Source organism: Crocuta crocuta, unplaced genomic scaffold (assembly GCF_008692635.1).
Source record: "Crocuta crocuta isolate KB4526 unplaced genomic scaffold, BGI_CrCroc_1.0 scaffold16, whole genome shotgun sequence".
NCBI classification, from domain to species: domain Eukaryota; kingdom Metazoa; phylum Chordata; class Mammalia; order Carnivora; family Hyaenidae; genus Crocuta; species Crocuta crocuta.
The window spans coordinates 10,934,146-10,950,905 of NW_027531893.1; the positions used below are offsets into that span (position 1 = coordinate 10,934,146).

General features: G+C 43.4%; 1 long non-coding RNA gene across 1 annotated transcript in view; it reads left to right on the forward strand.

Annotated features, from left to right (window-relative positions):
- The window catches only part of LOC144239270 (uncharacterized), a 34,388-nt gene that overhangs the window by 5,666 nt on the left and 11,962 nt on the right, over positions 1 to 16,760 (forward strand). The window contains exon 2 of the long non-coding RNA XR_013337354.1: positions 1,211 to 1,370. This is a non-coding gene — a long non-coding RNA (uncharacterized LOC144239270). The remainder of the gene's footprint in view (positions 1 to 1,210; positions 1,371 to 16,760) is intronic.

The window sequence follows — 16,760 nt, forward strand, 5'->3', positions numbered from 1 at the left end:
CAATCCCTTGCCCTGGCCATGCCACAAACAGCAGAATAGCTTCCCACAGAACTGAGGCCAGGGAACAGGATTCTGTGTGAGCCACAGTCCCAGAGAAATCTGCACTGCAGTGTGTTACTATGAAATGCATAAATGCATGGACCAAAGAGCTGAACCAAGCCGGGATGGGCAAGCTTTTCTGTTCCTTCCACCCCCTCTTCTTCTCATCTCCCCTTGGCCCTGAACATCAGTCCTCTTTCTCGGATTCAGGCAAAAATCCTTGGCAAACGCAATAACATTTACGCATTTGGAATAGAATCTCTGCATCTTGTTAGCATAGCAATGTAAAGCAAATACAGATGAGAGCAGTGGCTTTCTGCTGGTGCGGTCGTCCAAAGAGCCCTGTCTCCAGCCAACCTAATTTTTAGTGCAGGCATGGGAGTGCCATCTTATGGTAAGGAATAAAAAGGACACTGCTTTCCAAGCTAGGAGCATCCTTGGGGGAAGGGAAGGCTTCCAGTGCCATCGCCTGTGCACAACTTCCTGCCATCCAGGAGGAAAAGAGAAGCAAGCGCTACAGTCCACATTTTGTCCTCAAAGTTGAGCCAAAGTGGAGTCCCAGAAACGCAGCTTTCTCGCTTTCAGTTCCAGGAAAGGTTGGGTTTCTTAGAAAATCTTCCTTCTTGTGTGCTCAGTAAGGTCGTGTTTGGGGAAAGTAATCAGTGATTTGATCAGGAAATCAAGGGCTTTTGGGGGGCCCCTGGGTGGCTCAGTCGGTTAAGCATCTGACTTGGGCTCAGGCCAAGATCTCACGGTTTATAGGTTCAAGCCCCGCATCAGGCTCTGTGCTGACAGCCCAGAGCCTGGAGCCTCTTCGGATTCCAAGTCTCCCTCTCTCTCTCTCTGCCCCTCCGCGACTTGTGTTCTGTTCTGTCTCTTTCTCCCTCTCTCTCAAAAATAAATAAATGTTTAAAAAATTACAAAAAAAAAAAAAGAAACCGGATGCATTAAAAAAAAAAAAAAGAAGAAGAAGTTAGGGATTTCTTTTTTCTAAACTGAGCTTTACTAGTCAAGATTTACCTGTACCTGGACTTCCTCTGCCCCCAGAGATGTAGCTTCCGTGGGTCATGGTGGGAGCACATGAATGTGGAGACAAGTCTGGTGGGCAGAATCTTGGGGAATTTTCCTGGCTTTCCTGGGCTCACCACATTATGGCATTATGTCCTTGCAGGTTGTAGGAGCCAGCATCTGCAAAATCTTGGGGGAGCCCTTTACCCCTTTGCAACATGGCCCCAAATCTGCCCCAGCTCAAGCCTGTCCTTCACCTCGTCAGCATTATGTGGAGCCTTGGGAAGACTGCACCTGCCTCTTTGGATTCGCTTAAGGTTTAGGTAAGTTGATACAGATGATATGCTTGGAGCTGTACCTGGTGCATAGTACATAGCAAGAGCTCTGTGTGTTTGCTGGCACCGCTTTTATTAATATCATCATCATACAAAATCTGGTGTTTGCCTTCAGAAATTCCAAACTTTGTAGTATCTGACTATATAAATAGCTGCACCACCAGCCTCAATATTTGAAATTTCAACAATTGCTAGTAGGAATCGGCATTTATCAATGCCAGGCATTTTTCTGATAGAATTGTTCTCAAATGGGGACACTTGTGGCCCCCAGGGGGCATTGATAATGTCTAGAGACATTTTTGGTTGTCAGAATTAGAGGGAGGGATGCCACTATCACCCAGTAGGTTGAGATCAGGATGCGATTAAACATTCCACAATGCACAGGAACCTCCCCCCCCAAACAAAGAATATCCAACCCAAAATGTCAATAGTGGTCAAGGTTGAGAAGCCATGCTTTTATCATTTTGTACATGTTATCTCCTTTAATGTTCTCAACACTCCTGTAAGGTAGGTATTATTATTACCCCATCCTACAGGTGAGGGAACTGAGATGTAAAGAAGGTCTACAACTCATTCAAGGCCACCCCAATGGCAAGTGGAGATGGGATTAGAACCTAAGCCTTCCCGGGTTTTGAACCTCCCCACGGGGACCCTACCGGCATCCTGGTGCTGAAGATACAGAATCCCCCAAATAACATCAGTTAGTCAATTCCCAATGAGAGGTACCCAACACAGAAAATATAAGGAAGGGAGAATTTCAGCTTTAATTCTTCCCCAGCTAGAGACCTTAAAGTATTCTGAAACAGTAAGAAATGCAGCCGCCCCTCTGCAGCCCTAACCATATCACCAGACTCTGAAGACTCTGGACTAGGGTTTGCCAAACTACAGTCCCCAGGCCAAACCTGGCCCTCTGCTTGGTTTGTAAATAAAGTTTTATTGGAACACAGCCATCTCATTCATTTCTATATTATCTATGACTCATTTTGTCCCTTAATAGCAGTGTTGAGTAGTTGCAGCAGAGACTGTCTGCCCTGTAAAGGCTAAGTATTTACCATTTGGCTCTGTAGAGAGAGCATTTCCAGCCTCTGCTCTAGAAGAATACAGGCAACTGGCTAACTAGCTTAAGACTCCTATTGCCAGCGTTTGCTCTTGGTTTATGTCCTGGATGAGAAGCTTTACCCCAGGCCTAACTGAGCATCCCTCTGCCCCTCAGAACCTCAACACAAACGAATTCAGGCTAGAGATCAGGAAACCTTGTTCAGCCTAAATTGTCTGTGTTTTGCCCTTTCTGCCCATGGATAACACAGTCTGTCCATCAGTAAAACCTGGGCTATGGGCTATGGGCAGGTCCTGAATCATTCTTACTTCCTCCTACGTGCCTCACCTTCCTGTATCCCAAACAGGTGACATCATAGCTACTAAAGCACCAGTAAAAAACATTTATTAAACACTTCATTGGTTTATCAAGTACTTTTCTAATGATGTATGAACTCTTTTAATGCTCCCAATAACCCACCGCTAAGTGTTCTTATGTTGCACGCCTTATGGATGGGGGCCTTGCCTTTGCAGATTGGCTGGCCAGCTACAGGAAAGCAGTCTGCCTCTATCAAAGACAATCCTTGTCTTCATCGGTCTGGTTAGCCCATAATCTGTAAGCTTACTCAACAAACGTAGTGAACAAGGCAGGCCCAGGCATTAGCAACGATACTGAAGACAGGAGTTCTGACCTCACAGAGCTCAACTACCTGTAGGTTGTGAGCAGATAATGAGAAAACAACACACTGAGACTTCTGCCAGGGATAAGGCTGATGCTGTAGGAGCCAAACGTGTACCTAACCCTGTGTGGACACCTAACCTGAAGAAAAGACACCTCAGATGATTCTTGAAGTACACACGGACGGAGCACAGCCTGAGAAAAGGCAGAGGGATGAGGGAGAGTTCATATGAGGAGGTCCACGACCCCAAGACCACCTAACCAGCAAACAAACCATCTGCCCCAAATCTGCCCCAAATCTCACCGCCCTGTTGGCAATCCTCCAGTGAGTCACCGTCACTCCCTGTCAGAGGGTTCAAACTGGAGGCCCCCCAGGTAGACTCCACCTATAGACATAACTAACTTCTTGACGTTGTCTGATTTCAACATGTTCCTCTTTACCTCCTTGACATTGTATAAGCTATTCCCTCTGCTGGGACCCTTTCTTCTTGTCCTTGCTCATCTGGAAAATTCCTCACTTATCTTTCAAGATTTAGTTAAAATGTCATCATCTTGTGTGGGACATTTTTCCCAAACCCTACCAACCCTCAAAAGGCACCTTTCTCCTGGGGTCTCATAACGCTTTATGTCGTCCTCTATACTTTCCAAACCACAGTCTACACAAACACTGTTTCATACCGTGACCCAGCACAAACAAAAGTTTCATGAATGCTCTTCTGTCCCTTTGATTTCTGCCTCAATTACTCTATTTAATAAAGTCTTAAATACAGAATGCCAAGACTCCCCCTGTTGATTCAAGGAGGAAATCCATAGAGAAGTGCCCAACATGGACATTTTCTTTGACCACACGCACACCTCGCCAGAGACTTTGGAGTGTGAGGCCATGTTCCTACCACCACAACATAGATACGACCACCCACCTGTACGCCAGAAGGAACCCTGTAAAACCATAGGTAGTAAGCTCCATCTCAAGAGAAAACTAGAAATTACACTTCAAATCCTTTTTTTTAAATGTCCATACTGTTGGACTCAGTTATATTCCATCTTGTGACTGTTCTCTAAAGAAATAATTAAAACTTCGGTCTAAAGGTTCACGTTCAGAGATATTCCCTGTAATAAAGATATTTATTAAAGTGGTAAATTAGAAAAAGTTAAAATTTCCCATAATAGGGGGATCTGGGGGGCTCAGTGGCTTAGAGTCTGACTCTTGATTTTGGCTCAGGTCGTGATCTCATGGTTGTTGGGAATGAGCCCTGTGTCAGGTTCTGTGCTGATAGCTTGGAGCCTGCTTGTGATTCTCTCTCCCCGCCTCTCTGCCCCTCCCTGGCTCTATTTCTCTCTCTCACTCTCTTTCTCTCTCTCTCTCTCAATAAGTAAATAAATTTTTTAAAATTTCCATGATAATAATTTCAATTATTATTAAAATAATAAATTATGGTATATCTATGCCATGGAATATCAGGTGGCTATTTTTTAAAGTGCTTTTGAAGAATATTTGAAAACATAGGGAACTTCGTATTATGTTGGGTGAAGAAACAAGAAGCAAGATAAAAGTTGTATGTACAAAAATGTTTAGGGATAAATTGTATTCACTTCTGTAACTTACTTTGAAAAGTATCACCAAAAACAGGTGGATGAATTGATAGAAGTATGAATAGATGAACAGAGGGAGTGAGGGTATGATGGATGGATGAATGAATAGATGGATGGATGGATATATTGGTGGATATATCAGTGAATATGTAGATGGATGGATGGATGGATAGATATACTGATGAATATATCAGTGAATATATAGATGGATGGATGGATATATTGATGGATATATCAGTGAATATATAGAGGATGGGTGGGTGGATGGATAGTTATATCAATGGATATGTGAATGGTTGGAGAGAGAGGTAAGTAGAGGAATGGAAAGAGGGAGGAATTGATGAAACAAGGGAAGGAGCGAGAAATAAAGGAAAGGGTAAATGATAAAGCTAATTAAGTAAAATGTTAATGGAAGAATCTAACAGTTGGTACATGTGTGTTCACTATATAATTTTTACATTTTTTTGCATGTTTAAAATAGTGTCACAATAAAATGTCAAAAACTACATGCAAAATATAATAACTAACATATGTTTATAATCATATGACTATATTTATATAGACATTCGTACAGGTAGATGCTCATTTAGATAATACTGAAATAAAATAAACCACAGTAATAATAGTAGTTATTTCTGGTAGCAGAATTGTTGGCAATTTAGACTCTTTTTAGCACTCCCTTCTTTTTTATTTCCCAAATTTTGACTAGCAAGCCTGTATTACTTTGATAATCAGGGGGGAGGGAGAAAGATATTTAAGAAGAAAGATCACCAGAGAAGAATGCTCCATGCCCCCTATTCTCTTGTTTGCCATTGAAAAGCTGGGAACATGTCTGAAAATAATACATTGTAAAGAACAGAAGATCCCACTGAGGCTCCCTTCTGGGCTATGACCCTCGCAGGCAGTCAGAGGGAAAGAAAACTGGAACGCTTTTCTGGAGCAGAGCCACAGGACATGTCTGCAGCTAAGACTCGGGCCATGTCCGAAAGGTGCTCATGGCAAGTGGAATAGGTCTCAGAGAGAAGACACTCTGGGAGAGGGTCTGGGGATTGACCGGGGTGGCAGTCACGACATTTCCTAGAGCCTGTTTGCACCATGAACCCTGAGTCGAAGGCTAGGAGTCAAAATATAAATCCGTTATCACTCTCTGTTCCTTCCAGACACAGAAAAGCATTTCTGGGAGCATCTTTCATCCTGGGCCAAGAAGCAGGACAGATGGTCCTGTGTGGGAGAGGCCCAGTCCCCAAAATCCCAGAGCCCCAGCCCGTCTCTGTTCTCAGAGCAGAATTTTCCATCCAAACATGCCAGTTTTGAGCCACAACCCAATTTCTAACCCTACTTCATTTCTAAGCCCAAAGTGGGTGCAAATCACTGTTTTTTAAGTTCAAAACTGTGCTTAAAGTTTATGCAGTCACTGATAAATAATAATACCGTCAAGGAGATCAGGAATTGTTTACCCTTAAGCCAGGCAGATCTTCTGCGAAGATAGGATTGTTGAGGGTGATATTTGCCATTTCTTTTTAGGTGTTGATTTTCCTCGTTCAAAGTTTCTATTTATAAATGAACTCTATGAGTCATTTTATTTGTTTTTTTAATGTTTATTTATTTTTTGAGAGATGGGAGACAGAGCACTAGTTGAGGAGGAGCAGTGAGAGAGGGAGACACAGAATCCGAGGCAGGCTCGAGGCTCTGAGCTGTCAGCACACAGCCGATGGGCTGGAACCCACGAACTGCGAGATCATGCCCTGAGCCAAAGTCGGACGTTTAAGTGACCAAGCCACCCAGGTGCCCTTCTATGAGTCATTGTAGACTTATGCCATTCATTCATGTAGCCCAATTTCACCAAGTCCTCATATTCCAAATTACTTTATTGACAAACGATGTATTTAATGAAGGCATCTCTGACCAGCAGAAAGAAGAGTGATAATCCTACAATTCTCAGTTGTAAAACTTGTGGCAAAAAACTTTATTCATCCATTCACTCTCAGCAATACTAATTGCACCACACCCCATATACTGAACATTGCCCAGTAAATAATGGAGATAAGGAGACAAAAAACTGCCTTCTCAGGGGCATCGGGGTTAAGCATCCGACTCTTGATTGGGGCTTATCTCATGATCTCATGGTTCATGGATCGAGCCCCACATCAGGGTCTGGGTGGACAGTGGCATGGAGCCTGCTTGGAATTCTCTCTCTCTCTCTCTCTCTTTCTCTCTCTCTCTCTCTCAAAAATCTCAAAAAATAGGGGCGCCTGGGTGGCTTAGTCGGTTAAGCATCCGACTTTCACTTAGGTCATGATCTCGCAGTTCGTGGGTTCGAGCCCCTCGTCGGGCTCTGTGCTGACTGCCAGCTCAGAGCCTGGAGCCTGTTTCAGTCTGTGACTCCCTCTCTCTCTGACCCTCCCCTGCTCATGCTATCTCTCTCTCTCTCCTAGAAATAAATAAATCATTAAAAAAAAAATCTCAAAAAAAAATAAATCGGGCACCTGGGTGGCTCAGTTGGTTAAGTGTCCAACTCTTGTTTTGGCTCAGGTCACGATCTCACAGTTCATGGGATTGAGCCCGGTGTCAGGCTCAGTCCTGATGGTGGTGTGGAGCCTGCTTGGGATTTTTTTCTCTCTCTTTCTCTGCCACCCACACCCTGCTTGCACTTTCTTCCTCCCCCTCTCTCAAAATAAGTAAATAAACATTCAAAAAACAACAACCTTGCCTTCTCAGTGTTTATATCCTACTAGGGAAATAAAGGTAAATACAAAATGAATCAGTATCTGAGAAATAGAAGATATAAGGGGTTGAGGGTGGTTGTCCAAAAGATATGTCTACCTAAACCTGTGAACATGGCCTTATGGAAAAAGGGTCTTTGTAGACGTTGTTAAGGATACCAAGATGAGATCATCCTGGATTAGGATGGGCCCTACATCCAACTCCCCTATGACCCAGCAATAACACTGCTAGGAATTTACCCAAGGNTAAGACAAGAAAAGAGGGGATGACATCAAGAAGAAGGAGGCAGAGACTGGAGTGACATGTCTACAAGCCAAAGAATGCCAGCAGCTGCCATACTTAGCAGGGAGGCATAGAATCAGTTTTCCCATAGAGCCTCTGGAAGGCACCAACTCTGTCAACATTTAATTTCAGACTTTTGACTTCCAGAACTGTGAGAGGCTATGTTTCTGTTGTTTGAAGCTACCAGGCTTATGGTCAGCTAATACAGAAGGGATAAAAACTATGGGAAAAAATAACAAAGAGAGAAAGGTGGACACGGGATGCTTTTTAGGAGAGGTGATTTTTAAATGGAGGGGAGGCATGTCTGAGAAGGTGACATTTGAGCAAAGACTTGAAGCAGATAAGAGGTGAGCCATTTGGATGATGGGCCGGGAACTTTCTAGGGAGAGGAAAACAGGAGGCCGTGGGCTGCAGAAGAGAGAGAGAGCCAAGATCCTGAAGAAGGCATGGTGGCAAGACCTTACAAGTCTTTGCTAGGTCATCGTATATAAATCACGCCTTTCTATGGCCAGCAGTGACCTCAAGTCCAGGGTCCCGCATTCATGTCCCCTCCGATTACATGGGCATCCAGTGACCCTTACAATGGAGTGGAGTCTCACAATACGGGTCATGATGAAAAGGCATATTTTCTTTTCCTTTGGAAATCATCCATGAGAGAAGGACCAGTTCTGCACAGAGACTTATCAACAGTTCGGTCCACTGACAAGAAGGTTTTTTTGCGGGAGGCATCTGGGTGGTTCTCTCTATTAAGCATCCACCTTCAGCTCAGGCCACGATCTCATGGTTTGTGAGTTCGAGCCCTGCATGGGGCTTCACAATGTCAGTGCAGAGTCCGCTTGGGATTCTCCCTCTCTCCTTCTCTCTCTGCCCCTCCCCACTCTCTTTATCTCTCTAAATAAAATAAGAGAAGAGAAAATTTAATTTAATTTAATTTAATTTAATTTAATTGAACTTAATTTAATAAGATGGTTTTTTGGTAAGGGCTGAGCAAAGCAGCCTGGGCTCAAGCTATAGCTGTGAGCTCGTGGCCCCCCGGCAGGGTTGGAAAGTGGCAAACTTGGGGAAACAGGACTTGAGGGGCCCATGTCACTGTTTCAGTGGCACAGATTTGCCACACACCCTCTTCCTGGGGGGTGCTTTGGGCGTCTTCCTGTCACCGTGAAGGCCATCTCAAAGCATGTTTCCCCCCACACTTGATGGCTGCCTACCCATCCCTGTGGTTGGGGTGTGGAGGGCCCAGCTGTATTTATTGTGCTGCAATGTTTTTAACTTCCTATGACTTAAGGCTAGAAGTTTGCTATTGTCCATAGAACCTTTTTGTAGAAATGTTCATTCCGAAGCACATCTACATGCCAGTAAAACTCTCAGCTTTATACAAAAAATTAAATTAATAAAATAATAAAATAGTCTTGAAGTCTGAGCAAACCCGGGGACCAGCTCTGACTTTCACTTAAAAGATGGGATGCAGGCTCTGTGACAGTCGCTGTGATGAAACCACACCACAGGGAATGAGGGAAGAGGTGAGGATCCCAGGGGATCAAGCAGTCACAGTCATGCCACCAGAGGAGAGGTGACTGGGCCTGGGACCAGAGTGGGCAGAGGTGAGAAGTGCTCAGGTTCTAAAGATACCTTGAAGGTGGAGCAAACAGCATTTGCTAATTGACATTTCTGTGTTTTTTTTTTTAATGTTTATTTAGTTTTTTGAGAAAGAGAGAGAGCGTACACAAGCAGGGGAAGGGCAGAGAGAGAGAGAGAGAGAGAGGAAGACACAGAATCCGAAGCAGGCCCCAGGCTTTGAGCTGTTGGCACAGAGCCCGATGCGGGGCTGGAACCCCCGAACTGGGAGATCATGACCTGAGCCAAAGTCAAAGTTGGACACTTAACCGACTGAGCCACCCAGGTGCTCCAGACATTTCTGTCTCTCTTTGCTATTTTAGGGAAGGACAAAGAAGAGAAGGGGACTTCCAGTATTCAACAAAGACTTGTTGAATTCCTTCTCTAGCCTCCCCTCAGAATGGGGATGGGGAAATGCAATGAAAGATGGATGCCTAAGCCAACGTGGTGCTGAGTAACACACACGCCCCCGGAGGTTCAGTACCACGGCTGTGCCTCTGTGTCTGCGCAATTCTTTCAAAACATGGAGAAGGAAAAATTATATATCTTAATATATATATACACACATTAGGATTATATATATTCCTAAATAGATGAACTTTAGAAATGTACATACACCGGTATGTCATTATACATACATATATAATTTAGGAATGATTATACAACCTACACAGAAACATCTCTAAGATATATTATTAACTGACAAAAAGCAAATATATACAGTGCTCTCTCACTAGGGGGTATATGAGGGCACATTAAGCTATATACTTATATTATGGTTGTATGCGCCCAGATTATCCCCAGAAGGATACACAGGAAATACCAGGGTGGGGAACTGATTGGATGGGAGACAGGGAAGGAAAGGAGATCTCCTTCCTAGAGCATGTCCTATAGAATCCTTTACCGTGCATGTATTATCTGTACAGAAGAGTAAACCTTTATAGCATCATAATCTCACAGATATTTTAGCAATTTATTATAGGTGCCTTGCAGTTCAGCTGTGATTGAGTGTGTCTGAGGCAGTGTTAGCAGATAAACCCTGTTGGGTGGTAGCAGTTGGTAGGAGCCATTAGATCTTTTACACTAGTTGTATTTTAAGCGTTTTATTATGACTGATTTTAAATGTAAACAGACCTAGGCAAGAGAGAATAAATCAGGGGTCCGCAAACACTTTCTGTTAAGGAGCAGATAGAATATATTTCAGGCTTTGCCAGCCTGATTGTGTCTATTGCAACACCTCAACTCAAAGGCAAGCAGCAGAGAAAATGTGTAAACAAATGGGCGTGGCTGTTTTCCATTCAAATGTAATTTACAGAAACTGGCCGTGGGCTAGGTTTGGCCCTTGGGCCAGAGTTTGCTGACCTCTGATATAAATGAGGACCCATCAGCAGCCCCAACAGCCATCAACACACAGCCAATTCTGTCCCATCAAGAGCCCCCATGAATTACTTGGAAGAAAATCCCAGACGTCATATCATTTCATTTCATCATATCATTTCATCCTCCTTAACTTCTAGAAGATAAGGACTCGCCTTTTAACATCATACATAAAAGGTCAACAGTAACTCACAATATTCTCAGAATTCAGTCACCATTCAAATTTCTACTTGTCTAATAAATGTAATACATCTTAAAAGATGTTTTTTGATCCCACAGAATTAATTAAGGTCCACGCAATGCTTTTAAGTCTCTTTTATATTTGTATCTCTTTTAGCCCTAAATTGAATTTTCCTGAAAAAATTATTAAGTCTAACGTGTAATGCGAGACGCCCTGTGTCTCGTCTTAAATATTTTTATTGCAATCTGAGGAACTGCCCTCAAGTGGCAAAACTGTAGAATCATGATCTGAACAGCCAGTCATCTCGTTGTGATCGGTTCAACAAATCAAGTATCTTTGCACAAATTTATCAGCCACTTCCAAGTTTTCAGGCATTTGAAAAGGAAAAATTCATCTGCTGGGCCAGTTGTTTTGTTCTTAAGAACTGATCCTAATGAAATATTCAGAGATACAGTCAAAGATGCCTGATAAAGGGTTTCTTGTCTGCATTATTTATAACAGTGCAATATGAACAACCATCAAAACATCAATAATAAAGAAATGATAGCATTAATTACAATGCTGGCTCATTAACTGGTTCATTAAATACAACACTAGTCAAGTATTATACAATGATTAATGCTCATAGTTTTTAATATTCTAGTTGTGGGTCAAAGTTCTTGACAAAATTTTAAATGACAATAAGAGGAGCGCCGGAGTGGCTCAGTCGGTTGAGCGTTGGGCTTCGGCTCAGGTCATGAACTCACGGTTCGTGGGTTTGAGCCCCACGTCGGGCTCTGTGCTGACAGCTCAGAGCCTGGAGCCTGTCTTCGGATTCTGTGTCTCCCTCTCTCTCTGACCCTCCCCTGCTCACGCTGTCTCTCTCTCTCTCTCTCAAAAATAAATTAAAAAAATATTTTAAAAATTAAAAAAAAATAAAATAAATGACAAGCAAAACCCAAAACTGTGGGCACATAGGATTATATTTATATCTTGATGGAAAGCCACAAAATGTTGCTTCACTACCTCTAAAAATGGGGTTATATGGCTTCAATTTAAATATTTGCTCTTTTGGGGGGCACCTGGTGGCTCAGTCAGTTAAACATCCAACTCTTAATTTTGGCTCAGGTCATGATCTCGTGGTTCATGAGTTCAAGCCCTATGTCAGGCTCACTGCTATCAGCACAGAGCGCACTTTGGATCCTCTGTCCCCCCAACCCCGCTCTCTACCCCTCCCCTACTCACTCTCTCAAAAACAAACATTTAAAAAATTTTTAAATGAAAATACATAAGTATTTACTCTTTTGTGAACTTGTCAGATTTTCTTTTAACGTGCATGCTTTACTTTTAAATCAGAACAACAAAAATATTGCTCATTTTGTAAAATTTCTAGGTCTCCCCTTCCAGGCCTCCTCTTGTATGTCTGTCTATTCTCGTCTTTTCTGGCTCTTCCCCTCTGGCTTCCTGGCTCTGCCTTGTAAACTTAGCAGGCATCACATCATGCCAGTACTTTTGCTCAAGACCCGAAAGTCTGCCATTCCCAGGCCTGCAGGACAGCAGCGTCGGGCCTTCAGAAACCCAAACTGAATAGGAGTTAAGGACAATGACTCAGCATTTCACCCCATCTACAGGAATGGGCTGACACTGGGCACGCATGTTGTGCCATCTGCCCTCCTTCCTTGGAGCATTAGACTCTGTAAGTGAAAACCACAGCAAGGACGCGCAGGTGATCGTGTGGGAAAAGCCAGAAAAAATGTGGAAGTACAGGAGTGGGTGGGGGACTACATAAATGGCAGCCAGTAAAAAGCCAGCCATCAGAAACCCGATGGCGAATAGCAAGGAAGGGACCTCCCTTACGGTGGTGGCTTCATGACCTTCTGCATTCACCCCCTGTATCTGTCCCTGTTGCCTCCTCTGCTCCTTCAATCTCCACTCACCCTGGTGGGCCTGCTTACGGTTCCTAGAACAAGCCAGGTGTGCTGTGGACTCTGAGTTTGGCACTGGCTGTTCTTCCGCGTGGACTGCTCTTCACCCTCACCTTCTCCAGAGCTTTGCTCAGAAATCACCTTGCTCAAGACACATTCCATCCAAGATGTCTACTTACCCCAACACACACTTCCACGTACATACATTCTTCATATCCTTCTTCCTGACTTTGTGTTTTCTTTCTAATGATCATTATTTAACGGGTAACATATGTCAGTTATTGGTTTGTTATCCACCTTCCCCCACCCTACTAGAAACCAAGATGCTTAAGGAAAAGGATTTTTGCCGTTGCTGTATACCCTGTGCCCAGAACAGCATCAGGAATTCTCAAAGGTGGGGTAATGGATGAATCAGTGACTTAGCTTTCTCTCATTATCTGTTTGTATTTCTTTTTTAAAAAAAATATATTTATTTTTTTATTTTTTAATATAATAAATAATTGTCAAGTTAGCTAACATACAGTGTGTACAATGTGCTCTTAGTTTCGGGGGTAGATTCCCGTGATTCATACTTACATACAACACCTAGTGCTCATCCCAACAAGTGCCCTCCTCAACGCCCATTACCCATTTTCCCCTCTCACCTGCCGCCCACCCCAGTCAACCCTGTTTGTTCTCTGTATTTAAGAGTCTTTTATGGTTTGCCTCCCTCTTTGAAACTACTTTATCCCATTCTCTTCTCCCATGGTCTTTTGTAAATCTCTTACCATGAACAAAGTACTCTCATAACAAAGTGCCTGGTTACTTATTTCTCAAGATGCTGCAGTAGGACAATTGTAGACTGTTATTTTGGCAAGGTAGGCAATGGGAAATTCTTAGTGAAGATTCCCTGAACTCCTAGGTGGGCAGGTTTCAGGTTTAGGGGCATCCACTATCCTGTAAGGAGGAGTAATGAGATCCCTGTGGCCTGACAAGTGCTGCCCCTTCTAATACCCTCAACTGGGAAGCTGAGGAGGGTGTGGGCAAAGTTGTCCAGGGGACTATGAGTGTTTGGGGAAGAGAAGGATGAATAGTGACCCCCTCCTGTAATGATGAGGATGAGGATGAATCCTACCAGAATCTCCAGAATGCACTGAGATTGTGAAACAAGATACCAAGGCTGCAAAGGGGATGCTCACTGTAAGGGACTCTGAACCAGGGACTCGGGGGCTCAACACCGCCCCCTGGAGGTAGGCAGTGAAAGACTGGTGTTAGCCCAGCACTGGAAATGATCTCCCTGAGGTGAGGAAAGACTGGAGGGGTGAGGGGATTGGAGCCCATGCTACAGGTCCAGCGGGACCCCCAGCAGTGAGCAAAAGATCCACCAAGCTGGGTGGGCTAGTTCCCAAATCACTAATTCTCTCTTTACCTGTATTTGGAAACCAAAGTAGCCTCCCCCTGGGGTTCATGAGTCATCTGGGGAGAAGTTGCAGGTCTCAAGAGGGAAGGTACTGGACCTGTTGTTAACCTGAGTATAAACAGTGGTTAATTTTTAAAAATCAGTTTTGGGGGCACCTGGGCGGCTCAGTTGAGCATCCAACTTCAGCTCAGGACATGATCTCAGGGTTTGTGAGTTTGAGCCCCAAGTCCTGCTCTGCACTGACAGCACAGAGCCTGCTTGGGATTCTCTTTCTCCCTCTCCCTCTGCCCCTTCCACACACACACTCTCTCTCTCTCAAAATAAATAGATAATCTTAAAAAAATAAATTTTAAAAAACGAAAAAAAAATAAATTTTCATTAAAATTCAATTGAAAATTAATTTTAGAGGTGCCTGGGTGGTTCAGTCGGTTGAACGTCCAACTTCGGCTCAGGTCATGATCTCATGGTTCGTGGGTTCGAGCCCCGTGTCAGGCTCTGTGCTGATAGCTAGCTCAGAGCCTGGAGCCTGTTTCAGATCCTGTGTCTCCCTCTCTCTGTGACCCTCCCCTGCTCACACTGTCTCTCTCTCAGAAATAAATAAAACATAAAAAAATTAATTTTAAAAATTTAATAAAGGGTAATTAAACAGCAATTTTCATTAAAAATTAAAAGAGGGGCTATACTTTACTCTCACCTGGGGGAAGTAACTCATTCTGTTCATACCTTTTAAATAAATTAATCAATGACATATCTAGAAGGTAAATAAATAGTACACAAATATCATATACAGTAGATAAATAAATGAGTAGGAGAGTAGACAAAGAAGCAGACAAACAAGAAAATAAATAGGTTGTTTTAAAAGAGAGGGAGAAAGAGAGAAAAACACCCTGGAGTCTGGGCAGTGTCACAGGCAAGCACTTGATTAATGCGCGTTCAGCTTTCCAGAATGTTATGCTTGAGTTCATATCATGAAGGAGTGGGTTTGCATCCATCCTGTGCTGAGGACACAGACCTCTCTTTCAGAGCCACAGCATCTATGGCAGCCTCCTTAACCATCCTCCTTCCTTGGGGGTTTATTACCCTGCTAGTTATTCTATTAGTCACTCTGCTATTAGGAGGGCAAGAACTGTTGTTTTTATGTTGCCTGATCATATCTTCATGTTGGAAGATTGTAGTCCCAAAGCTGGTAAATGGAAGCGCTGAGCAAATGTTTGAGGCCTATTTAAGGAAGCCAGCACAGGGCTAGGTGTAAATGCTTATGCTGAAACAGAGTTGAAATGGGGCACTTTGGGAGGAAATAGTGCAAAGGGAAAGGGTACATTAGTCATGGTTCTCTAGAGAAACAGAACCAAGACAAGATGGTAGATAGATACATAGATAGTAGATAGACAGGATGGATGGATAGATGGATGGACATAGATAGATAGATCTATTAGAAGAAATTGTCTCATGTGGTTAGAGAGGCTGACAAGTCCCAAGATCTAAAGCTGGTGAGCCAGAAAACCAGGAAAGCAGAAGGTAGAAGATCCAATCCAAAAGCCAGGCTCAGGACACAAGAAGAGCCAGTGTTTCAGTTCAGCCGTCAGAGCAGGAAATGACCAATATCCCAACCTTTCAGGAAACGACCAATATCCCAGCTTAAAGGTGGTCAGGCAGGCGGGAGGAGTTGCCTTTTACTCAGGAGTGAGTCAGCCCTTTTGCTCTATTGAGGCCTCTAACTGACTGGATGAGGCCCACCCACATTAGGGAGAGCAACCGGGCTGTACTCTGTCTACTGATTTAAATGTTAACCTCATTAACAAAAAACACCCTCAGAGGGGCACCTGGGTGGCTCAGTTGGTTAAGTGTCAGCTTTGGCTCAGGTCATGATCTCATAGTTTGGGAGTTCCAGCCCTGTGTGGGGCTCTGTGCTCCCAGCTCAGAGCCTGGAGCTGGCTTTGGATTCTGTGTCTCTTTCTCTCTGTGTCCCTCCTTTGCTCATGCTCTCTCTCTCTCTCTCAAAAATAAATAAACATTAAAAAACAACAACAACAACAACAAACAACCCTCAGAGACATACCCGGAATGATGTTTGACCAGCTATCTGGGAAGTCTATGGCCCAGTAGAGTTGACACATAAAATGAACCATCACAGGGCATTTAGTGGAGTTACACAGGGATTGGGGTGATTATCTGGATTCATGGTGGAAAATGATGGTCAGTTTAGTACCCAATTGGGAAATTACTCTTCCCATCAATTGGGTAAATGTTAATTAGCTCTAAATGCAAGGCACATAGAAAGATGGTCAACCTTATTAGTCATCATCCACTAGAAGGACTAAAATTAAAGGTACTGACCACACTAAGAGCTGGTGAGGATTCCAAGCACTCTGGAAAACAGCTTAGCAATTCCTGTAAACATTCACTTACTTTATGATTCAACAATTCATGCCTATCTCCACAAAGGTAAATGAAACCATATGTCCACAAAAAGTCTTGTAAAAGAATGTTAATTTCAGCTTTGTTTATAAGAGTTGAAAACTGGAAACAGCCCAAATGTTCATTGATACAAGAATGGATAAATAAACCACAGAATATTCATGCAGTAGAA